Source organism: Salvelinus alpinus, chromosome 9 (assembly GCF_045679555.1).
Source record: "Salvelinus alpinus chromosome 9, SLU_Salpinus.1, whole genome shotgun sequence".
Taxonomy (NCBI): domain Eukaryota; kingdom Metazoa; phylum Chordata; class Actinopteri; order Salmoniformes; family Salmonidae; genus Salvelinus; species Salvelinus alpinus.
Window position 1 is genome coordinate 25,082,958 of NC_092094.1, and position 12,484 is coordinate 25,095,441.

The 12,484-nt window shown below is 39.6% G+C and overlaps 1 protein-coding gene across 3 annotated transcripts in view; it reads right to left on the reverse strand.

Annotated features, from left to right (window-relative positions):
• Positions 1 to 12,484, reverse strand: part of furinb (furin (paired basic amino acid cleaving enzyme) b) — a 248,012-nt gene that overhangs the window by 208,313 nt on the left and 27,215 nt on the right. The gene's annotated exons all lie outside the window — the stretch shown is intronic.

The window sequence follows — 12,484 nt, forward strand, 5'->3', positions numbered from 1 at the left end:
GAACAACAGCAAAGGACCTTGTGAAGACTGGAGGAAACAGTAAAACAGTAAAATCCACAGTAAAATGAGTTCTATATTGACATAACCTGAAAGGCTGCTCAGCAAGGAAGAAGCCACTGCTCCAAAACCGCCAAAAAAAGCCAGACTACGGTTTGCAACTGAACATGGGGACAAAGATCGTACTTTTTGGAGAAATGTCCTCTGGTCTGATGAAACAAAATAGAACTGTTTGGCCATAATGACCATCATTATGTTTGGAGGCAAAAGGGGGAGGCTTGCAAGCCGAAGAACACAATCCCAACCGTGAAGCACGGGGGTGGCAGCATCATGTTGTGGGGGTGCTTTGCTGCAGGAGGGTCTGGAGCATTTCACAAAATAGATAGCATCATGAGGGAGGAAAATTATGTGGATATATTGAAGCAACATCTCAAGACATTAGTCAGGAAGTTAAAGCTTGGTCGCAAATGGGTCTTCCGAATGGACAATGACCCCAAGCATACTTCCAAAGTTGTGGCAAAATGGCTTAAGGACAACAAAGTCAAGGTATTGGAGTGGCCATCACAAAGCCCTGACCTCAATCCTATAGAAAATGTGTTGGCAGAATTTTAAAAGCGTGTGCGAGCAAGGAGGCCTATAAACCTGACTCAGTTACACCAGCTCTGTCAGGAGGAATGGGCCAAAATTCACCCAACTTATTGTGGGAAGCTTGTGGAAGGCTACCCGAAACGTTTGACCCAAGTTAAACAATTTAAAGGCAATGCTACCAAAAACTAATTGAGTGCATTCAAACTTCTGAGCCACTGGTAATGTGATGAAAGAAATAAAAGCTGAAATAAATCATTCTCTCTACTATTATTCTGACATTTCACATTCTTAAAATAAAGTGGTGATCCTAACTGACCTAAGACAGGGATTTTTTACTAGGATTAAATATCAGGAATTGTGAAAAACTGAGTTTAAATGTATTTGGCTAAGGTGTATGTAATCTTCCGACTTCAACTGTACTTGCTCACTCAATGTGCACACCCCCACATGCCACAGCACAGAGCAAAAATAGGCAACCACAGACCACAGCATGCATAGAAAGAATTTGCTTTCTTCCAACACAGTTTCTCCTTCGAGAGAGACAGAAACAGAGGCTCTATTTGACAGCTTTCTCTTGCTAAAAGAAGAGGCTACAACAGCATCAGGGACTTCTTCAAAAGTGTTTGTGCTGTACTTAAACACCAGAAATATTACTCATCTAAAAAACAAGTCGAGCCGTAATTGAATTTAGGGAGTGTTTCAGATGAGGGCGAAAGAACAGGATCAAGAGAGTAGGTTGGCTTGCGAGAGAAGTCCTACTGTGCGAAGGCAGGCAGCTTGGGTTGTTCTGTTTTTTTGTTGTTGTTCAGGCTTAGTTTTGATCTGTCATATGGGGGAGAGTTAAGCTGTGATTTGTGCCGAGGCTGCGCTATCTAAAAACAGAGTGGGTAAAGCTCTAACTCCCCTGAGAGCCCTCACTCTGTCCAGGCATCATAGATGGGCTTTCAGTTAGACACAGACAGCCAAATGAGAATAGAGACTCAGGAAGCCCCCGAGGCATAGCTTACGGAGATGATGCAGTCTCAGCTGTTCATGTGTCTGCTATGTGCTGTCTGGACCTAGGGCTGGCAATTGCCAGGGACCTCACGATACGATATTATCACTTAGGTGCCGATACGATGTGTATTGCGATTCTCACGATTCTATATGTATTGCGATTTGATACTGTGATCAGCTCTCCGTAGCTGATGGGAGGAAGACTTTAAACAGGTCAACATTCAAGGCAGCGGGCCAGACGGATTACCATTACTGAGAGCATGCGTGGACAAACTGGAAAGTGTCTTCACGGACATTTTCAACCTCTCCCTGACCGAGTCTGTAATGCCTACATGTTTAAAGCAGACCACCATAGTCCCTGTACCCAAGAAAGCGAAGGTAACCTGACATAATGACTACCACACCGCAGCACAGCTTTGAAAGGCTGGTCATGGCTCAAAACAACACCATAATCCCGGACACCCTAGAGCCACTCCAATTTGCATACCGCCCCAACAGGTACACAGATGCCCACAAAGCTCATCACTAAGCTAAGGACACTGAGACTAAACACCTCCCTCTACAACTGGATCCTGGACTTCCTGATGGGCCACCCCCAGGTGGTAAGGGTAGGCAACAACACATCTGCCACGCTGATTCTCAACACTGTGGCCCCTCAGGGATGTGTGCTTAGTCCCCTCCTGTACTCCCTGTTCACCCACGATTACGTGGCCAAGCACGACTCCAACACCATCATTAAGTTTGCTGACGACACAACAGTGGTAGGCCTGATAACCGACAACGATGACATAGCCTATAGGGAGGTGGTCAGAGACCTGGCAGTGTGGTGCCAGGACAACAACCTCTCCCTCAATGTGAGCAAGACAAATGAGCTGATCATGGACTATAGGAAAAGGAGGGCTGAACAGCCCCCCATTAACATCAACGGACTGAAGTGGAGCGGGTTGAGAGTTCCTCGACTAACCTGTACCCCCGCACATTGACTCGGTACCGGTCCCCCTATATATAGCCTCATTATTGTTATTTTTTACTTTAGTTTACTTAGTAAATATTTTCTTAACTCTATTTGTTAAAACTGCACTTTTGTTCAAGAGGACCGGACCCATTATTTCAATTCCGCCTAAAATGACATACCCAAATCTAACTGCCTGTAGCTCAAGACCTGAAGCAAGGATATGCATATTCTTGATACCACTTGAAAGGAAACAAGTTTGTGGAAATGTGAAATGAATGTAGGATATATAATATAACACATTAATTAACACATTATTATCTGGTAAAAGATAATACATCTTTGAAATGCAAGAGAAAGGCCATACATTGAGATAGGATTCTAGGTGTAATTTAGATGTTGTCCACAAGATGGCAGCAGTGTGTGTGCAAAGTTTCAGATTGATCCAGTGAATAATTTGTTCACTACACAATATTTTGTATCAAGTCTGCCAGGAGTTTGCCCAAATCTGCCGAATTGGTCAATTTATACATTTTCAAGTAAATACCTACAGAGAACATACAAAAATGCTATGGTAATAAAAAATGTAAGTTTACATACTCCCAGGAATGTCATACATGATGGATCATTAGCTTCCCTACAGAAAATAGACTAACTTTTACACATCTAAATGGCCGCGTTTGGTGGGTGTGGAGCCGGAGACAGCAGTGGGGTCAAACTGTAGACCCCAGTTCCTAAATTTTTATATAAAAATAGATTTTCTCAAACAAAACTATGCTACATTTTATCTCTGGGACCCTCAGGATGACAAATTAGAGCAAGTTGACTGAATGTAAGTACATTTTTTACCTTCAGAGGTGAATGTATCAAACCAGTTGCCGTGAATAAAGTGTTTTGTTGTTGTACACTATCCTCAAACAATAGCATGGTATTTTTTTCTGTAATAGCTACTGTAAATTGGTTACCGCACGTTAGATTAACAAGAATTCAAGCTTTCTGCCCATATAAGACGTGTCTGTGTCCCGGAAAGTTGGCTGTTGTTTACAATGTCCTTCTAGTCACATTATCGCATATTGAGCAACAACTGCCCCGGTTTAGGGACACCAATCCCTTAGAGGTTATTAAGGGCTTGTAAGTAAGCATTTCATGGTAAGGTCTACACCTTTATTATTCGGCACATGTGACAAATACAATTATTGAAATTCTATGTTCCAAACATATTGCTCAACATATGACTTCTGCAGAGGGACAAGAGAGAGCCATGAGAAAATGAGTTTTGATCAGTCATATACAGTGGGGAGAACAAGTATTTGATACACTGACGATTTTGCAGGTTTTCCTACTTACAAAGCATGTAGAGGTCTGTAATTTTTATCATAGGTACACTTCAACTGTGAGAGAAGGAATCTAAAACAAAAATCCAGAAAATCACATTGTATGATTTTTAAGTAATTAATTTGCATTTTATTGCATGACATAAGTATTTGATACATCAGAAAAGCAGAACTGAATATTTGGTACAGAAACCTTAGTTTGCAATTACAGAGATCATACGTTTCCTGTAGTTCTTGACCAGGTTTGCACACACTGCAGCAGGGATTTTGGCCCACTCCTCCATACAGACCTTCTCCAGATCCTTCAGGTTTCGGGGCTGTCGCTGGGCAATACGGACTTTCGGCTCCCTCCAAAGATTTTCTATTGGGTTCAGGTCTGGAGACTGGCTAGGCCACTCCAGGACCTTGAGATGCTTCTTACGGAGCCACTCCTTAGTTGCCCTGGCTGTGTGTTTCGGGTCGTTGTCATGCTGGAAGACCCAGCCACGACCCATCTTCAATGCTCTTACTGAGGGAAGGAGGTTGTTGGTCAAGATCTCGCGATACATGGCCCCATCCATCCTCCCCTCAATACGGTGCAGTCGTCCTGTCCCCTTTGCAGAAAAGCATCCCCAAAGAATGATGTTTCCACCTCCATGCTTCACGGTTGGGATGGTGTTCTTGGGGTTGTACTCATCCTTCTATTCCTCCAAACACGGCGAGTGGAGTTTAGAGCAAAAAGCTCTATTTTTGTCTCATCAGACCACATGACCTTCTCCCATTCCTCCTCTGGATCATCCAGATGGTCATTGGCAAACTTCAGACGGGCCTGGACATGCGCTGGCTTGAGCAGGGGGACCTTGCGTGCGCTGCAGGATTTTAATCCATGACGGCGTAGTGTGTTACTAATGGTTTTCTTTGAGACCGTGGTCCCAGCTCTCTTCAGGTCATTGACCAGGTCCTGCCGTGTAGTTCTGGGCTGATCCCTCACATTCCTCATGATCATTGATGCCCCACGAGGTGAGATCTTGCATGGAGCCCCAGACCGAGGGTGATTGACCGTCATCTTGAACTTCTTCCATTTTCTAATAATTGTGCCAACAGTTGTTGCCTTCTCACCAAGCTGCTTGCCTATTGTCCTGTAGCCCATCCCAGCCTTGTACAGGTCTACAATTTATCCCTGATGTCCTTACACAGCTCTCTGGTCTTGGCCATTGTGGAGAGGTTGGAGTCTGTTTGATTGAGTGTGTGGACAGGTGTCTTTTATACAGGTAACGAGTTCAAACAGGTGCAGTTAATACAGGTAATGAGTGGAGAACAGGAGGGCTTCTTAAAGAAAAACTAACAGGTCTGTGAGAGCCGGAATTCTTACTGGTTGGTAGGTGATCAAATACTTATGTCATGCAATAAAATGCAAATTAATTACTTAAAAATCATACAATGTGATTTTCTGGATTTTTGTTTTAGATTCCGTCTCTCACAGTTGAAGTGTACCTATGATAAAAATGACAGACCTCTACATGCTTTGTAAGTAGGAAAACCTGCAAAATCGGCAGTGTATCAAATACTTGTTCTCCCCACTGTATATAAATAAAAGTGCTGAAATTAAATTGGCTCCCTATTTCAAAAGAAGATGGAGAACAAGCTATGAAGGAAAATACTGGAGTTTTGGTGCAGGTACAGCCAACTAGCGCAATTCTTGTTTTTGCCATATTGTCAAAACGATACAATATATCTTCAAAAATAATATCCCAATATGTAACTGTATCGATTTTTTACCCCATCACTACCTGGACCACACATTATTCAAACAGTAGAAGGCAATTTATTTATCATGATTAGTCTTTAGGTGGAGTCACACAACCATTGGTTTACCACAGTCCCAGGGTGATCATTAAAATCTGGATCTGTCAAAAAAACATTTCACTAAACATCAAGGACACTGCGTTCCTTAACTTTAATTGGGAGGATCTATCTGTCTTAGCTCTACTTCATAAGAGGCTGATGATAGGACTGAGTTGCAGGTTCCACTAAGACTATGGCTGGGCGATACAGAGAATTTATAAGATGAATTTGAATGTATGTTTTTGCACGATATTCCAAATGCCTGTATCGCAAGAATCAAGGTTTTGTTATTTTTCATTTTTATGAGCGTTTATGTCCGCTTGTTCTCATGCTGTATTTTTGGTCTCATTTCCTTCGCTCTTCTTTGCTGTGTGCGCCTTCCCATTTACACCAGAGATCTGTATATAATGAGAAGATGCACATCTCTGCCCCAACAATGGGAGTCGTTGTCCCAATGGCGGGAAGGCAGGCTACAAACTTAGGTCCAAAATAAGCACATAGAAACGCATTGGCCTTATTTTGGACAGTTTTAGTGCTTCACCTCTTCCTCTATGGTTTACACATACACCAAGCCCCTCCCCCTGCCTCTTACGCCAACACATTTGAGAGATTACTCTTCCTCTCTGGCAAGCGGTTTCAACTCGCTATTTGCATTTGAGGTTTGGTCCAAAATAATGGGTCATATGGACACCAAAACACATGGAGACATTACTTTACTGTAATAGAGGAGAAGTTAACTTTTCTAACAATACCATTTTTATGTCTCAGCTACTCAAATTGCACGCACAGCAGACACTACTAAAAGGAGAGTGTCAATGAACATTGATTCTGAAAAATGAATGTTCAGTTTGTCGCGCTAACACAGGCTAACATGCTTTTCAAACAGTTTGAGACAGACAGAAGGGTGTGTTCATAACAACTCAAATGTTCAGCCTTTTTAGCTAGCAAAAAGATCCAAATTGGCTAAACTTGAAATATAAAGATTAGCTGGCTAATCACTAGCATGTGGGCTTGAGAGATTGTTGATGAGACCTGTGTTAATTTTCAATAGCCTAATGCCTGCTACAAGAAGTTAGTAATTATTAGTAACTGTGCATCATGCATGGTTCTAGTTACATTTGCAACAGAAAAAGGGCATTTTCATAGTCAGATAGGAAAGCCAGATCAGTGATTATTGCAAAAAAAAGCAGGTTAAACTCTTTTGACAAAATGTTTTAATTATTAGTGGGTCTATGGAAAGCTTTAGCCTATGTAAACTTCACAAGCCCAGAATTCATTAGATTATCGCTGACTGTTTGAAATGCAGTGTATTTGACCTTTAATTGTACAACGATTATTTAGAGAAAACATTTAAAAAATCAATATATCATGAATCGCCCATAAGTTAGAAAAAAATACAGATATGATTTTTAGGCCATATCGCCCTAACTTGGACTGACCCCATGTAGTCAACTGGTTGATTGTTTGGTCGATAGGCTGTTGGTTGACATAGATTTCTTCAGTCGAGCAGTAGCAAAAAACTTTTTTTTCACGGTGTACAAGACACCTGTCTGATTCGTGCCTGTCTGAGTGGACTAAACCACTGTGGAGGCCGTGGAGATGGCAGAGTACATCACTCTACGACTGAAATTGTATATGGTTATATTGCATAAGAACAATGGTGCAACACTAGCATAAATAATATTATTTTATAACAAATGCGCTTTCTCCCCTTTGGATAGCGTTGCTGTCCTCAGTTCTGAAACATCAGTGCACCGTTGAATTGGCGCCTTTTCCGAGACCATGTTGCTATGTGCATAATAACAAAGTTACCCAGCATATTGGTGTTGAGAACAATGCAGCGGAGGAAGTTAGGAGATGAGAAAACAGCCCTTGTCTTAATTGTCTAAGAAAAGTGAGGAGAGAGGAAACCCCCACTTAATTAGGTCTATAATCAACAGCTTAACTGTTAAATGTGCCTGGCTTTATACATCATCCATATACTGTATATCTACAGAAATAAGACAGATCCTGCTTGTGTTGCCTGTTTGAGTGTTTGTTTAATAGCCTACTGATTCCGTCAGCACCAAGCCTCACGCAACCACAACATGTCAGATAAACAATTTCACAAATGTGGCTGTTTTTAATCTTTGCTATGCTGTAATAAAGGCTTTACACTTTTTTTCATTAGAACAGCCTCTTTTTAATTACTTAAAAAGCATACAATGTGATTTTCTGGATTTTTGTTTTAGATTCCGTCTCTCACAGTTGAAGTGTACCTATGATAAAAATTAAAGACCTCTACATGCTTTGTAAGTAGGAAAACCTGCAAAATCGGCAGTGTATCAAATACTTGTTCTTCCCACTGTATATATTATAATTATTATTTTTTTTTTTTAGAGGTGGATCAGCTTAATATTGCGGAAAGATTGTTGCTTCCATCAATGTAATTGTCTGCATCATTTCCAATATCTATTTTGTGGTAATATATATATCCATATACATAAACATACATACCCATACATACACAGTTGAAGTCGGAAGTTTACATACATTTACGTTGGAGTCATTAAAACAAATTTTTCAACCACTCCACAAATTTCTTGTTAACAAACTATAGTTTTGGCAAGTCGGTTAGGACATCTACTTTGTGCATGACACAAGTAATTTTTCTAACAATTGTTAACAGACAGAGTATTTCACTTATAATTCACTCTATCATAATTCCAGTGGGTCAGAAGTTTACATACACTAAGTTGACTGTGCCTTTAAACAGCTTGGAAAATTCCAGAAAATTATGTCATGGCTTTAGAAGCTTCTGATAGGCTATTTGACATAATTTGAGTCAATTGGAAGTGTACCTGTGGATGTATTTCAAGGCCCACCTTCAAACTCAGTGCCTCCTTGCTTGGCATCATGGGAAAATCAAAAGAAATCAGCCAAGACCTCAGAAAAAATATTGTAGACCTCCACAAGTCTGGTTCATCCTTGGGAGCAATTTCCAAACGCCTGAAGGTACCATGTTCATCTGTACAAACAATAGTACGCAAGTATAAACACCATGGGACCATGCAGCCGTCATACCGCTCAGGAAGGAGACGCATTCTGTCTCCTAAAGATGAACGTATATTGGTGCGAGAAGTGTAAATCAATCCCAGAACAACAGCAAAGGACCTTGTGAAGATGCTGGAGGAAACAGGTACAAAAGTATCTATATCCACAGTAAAACGAGTCCTATATCGACATAACCTGAAAGGCCGCTCAGCAAGGAAGAAGCCACTGCTCCAAAACCACCATAAAAAAGCCAGACTACGGTTTGCAACTGCACATGGGGACAAAGATCGTACTTTTTGGAGAAATGTCCTCTGGTCTGATGAAACAAAAATATAACTGTTTGACCATAATGACCATTGTTATGTTTGGAGTAAAAAGGGGAACGCTTGCAAGCTGAAGAACACAATCCCAACCGTGAAGCATGGGGGTGGCAGCATCATGTTGTGGAGGTGCTTTGCTGCAGGAGGGTCTGGTGCATTTCACAAAATAGATAGCATCATGAGGGAGGAAAATTATGTGGATATATTGAAGCAACATCTCAAGACATCAGTCAGGAAGTTAAAACTTGGTCGCAAATGGGTCTTCCAAATGGACAATGACCCCAAGCATACTTCCAAAGTGGATGGCAAAATGGCTTAAGGACAACAAAGTCAAGGTATTGGAGTGGCCATCACAAAGCCCTGACCTCAATCCTATAGAAAATTTGTGGGCATAACTGAAAAAGCGTGTGCGAGCAAGGAGGCCTAAAAACCTGACTCAGTTACACCAGCTCTGTCAGGAGGAATGGGCCAAAATTCACCCAACTTGTTGTGGGAAGCTTGTGGAAGGCTACCCGAAACGTTTGACCCAAGTTAAACAATTTAAAGGCAATGCTACCAAATACTAATTGAGTGCATTCAAACTTCTGAGCCACTGGTAATGTGATGAAAGAAATAAAAGCTGAAATAAATCATTCTCTCTACTATTATTCTGACATTTCACATTCTTAAAATAAGGTGGTGATCCTAACTGACCTAAGGCAGGGAATTTTTACTAGGATTAAATGTTAGGAATTGTGAAAAACTGAGTATTTGGCAAAGGTGTATGTAAACTTCCTACTTCAACTGTACATATGCATACATAAAGATTCATACATATACACATATAGACATACATACATACACATACCTATATAGATATACATACTTTTTTTTAGAAAATACCACTGATATTCCCCGCAAACCCTACCACCCTTCCCCCAATTGGAGTAAACTAATAACACAACACAAAACAATAACACTTACATGCTGACCAGACCGGACACGTTGCGTGCGCGAGCGTTGCAAAATACATTTAGAAATCCATGTTATTCAATTATTGCACCCACACTGCTCGCGCTCGCCAACGAGCGTCTGAGTAGAGGACCTTGTGCATTTCAGGTAAAATAACAACTCAATGTTTATATCCCAGGACAAATTAGCTAGCAACAGCAAGCTAGCTAAATAGAACATATTAGCAAGCTAGCTAGCTAAATTGCCATACATGTTTAATGCTTTTCGACCTGTCCCCAAATTAATGTAATTGGTTCAGAGTTTGTTTTGATATTTTAACATGCGTTTCGTGATCGCGTTTGGTGTAGGGGGACAAAATAAATGTATGCGCGATGGCGCACGATGGTTCACGTGCGCAGCCGGTTTTGGTTCCGTGTTAGGCTTCTACCTTCAGTTTATACATATTATACACATTTTACAGACACAATCTATTTTACAATAGTTATATTTTGTTTGTTTTTAGTCCTTCCTCTATTTTTGATGTGCATCCAGTTTGATTTCTATTTGTAACTGTACTATTTCACTACATTTCTGAACCTATATACATTTTACAGACCCCGTATGTTTTACATTGGTTATCTTGTTATTAGTCCCACCCTTCAGCTCCATTCAACCCTTCCCATCTATCTCTTAACACCATCCATTTTGGATTTCTATTTTCCATATATTTTTCAACTGTGCTGTGATGCTTCACAAAAGTACTGAACCTTTCTACTCTCATAGCTTCTACAGATTGTAAATTAAAGATAAACATTTTTGCTAAAATAATTATTATATTATTAATTGATTGACTATGGCTTTTCAAATCACCCAGTATTGCTATCTGCAGCATTAGTTCTGGGCAAATGCTGCAATTCTTCAGCCACTCCTGGACCTGTGACCAAAAACAAGCTACATATGGACAGTACCAAAATAAATTATCTAATGACTCAGAGCTGGGAAGATTGTATCCCCATATATATAACATTCTATTGGTTGCAATAATTTTGTATAGTAATTTTAATAAAAAAATTCGAAGTTGTTTTGCGTGTCAATTCATAAACCATGTGCCATGGAATGGGTACATCGAAAATCTCTTCCCAACTATTTCGCAATTTATATGGCAAAGCTGTAAATTTTTTGGTCCTTAAATGAAATTGGTATATGTTTTTATTTATCACACTTTTCTTTAACCATTTATGCTCTTTAATGCAGGGCCGACAGACAAGTTCCTTACTTAATTCCCCTTCTACTTGCCTCTTCCATTTTTGTGGTAATGCTGCAATTAGTTTGTTGTAATTTTGGGTAGCGCAGACATTTCCATAAGTCTGTGTTAGCTGCATGTGTGGCATAACTCACCAGTCCTATTTATGATATCATTCACTAAAATTATACCTTTTTTTAAACATTTCCATCGAAAATATATATATATTTTTTGCAGTTAGTATATTTGAGTTTAACCACAATATTTTCTGTATTATTTGTTCTGTCTTTTCAGGTGGATTAAACTGAAATTGCAACCAACTTTCTAAGGCTTGTTTAAAAAATAACTATATTTTGGAGATTATTTCCTTTTCAAACAACTGAAAGTGAGCAGTCGTAATCTGAATAAATGGAAAAAGGCAATTCTTGAACATGGAGTGAGACGTTCCTACTTTACTAGAGAACTGTTCTTACCAATTTACTACAGAACCAGTTTGGATTTAAGTATAACTTTTGTATGACTGATGCCTTTTGTGAGAGATCTAATGTTTTAATATTTAATCATTTCTTCACTCCGAATTCATATTCGTTATATAAATAGGCCCTTTTAATTTTGTCTGGCTTGCCATTCCAAATTTTATTGGCAAACTACACGGTAATGTAAAATGTAAAAAAAAATTGTGGAGGGATTCTAATTATGGTTTTAAAAGAAAACATGAATCATCAACGTACAATGACACCTTTGTTTTTAAGCCACAGATTTCTAATCCCTTAATATTATTGTTGGATCTAATTTTAACAGCTAAAATTTCGATGGCAATAATAAATAGATATGCCGATAGTGGACAACCTTGTTTTACTCCTCTAGACAGTTTAAAACTTTCTGAGATGTAGCCATTATTTACTATTTTACACCTAGGGTTACTATACATAACTTTAACCCATTTTATAAGAGATTCCCCAAAATTGAAATATTCTAGTCATTAATATATAAACTCCTGCCATACTTTATCAAAAGCCTCAGCTATGAAAACCAGGCCTGGTGTCCCCGATATTTCATAGTATTCTATTGTTTCCAGTACTTGTCTTATATTATCTCCAATGTACCGTCCATGTAAAAAACCTATCTGATTAGGATGAATACTATCTGACAATACTTTTTTTAACTCTAAGCATTTAGATAGGATTTTTGCATCACAACACTGAAGTGCAAGAGGCCTCCAATTTATTACATTTATATATACCACTTGGGTCCTGTTTCAGTAATA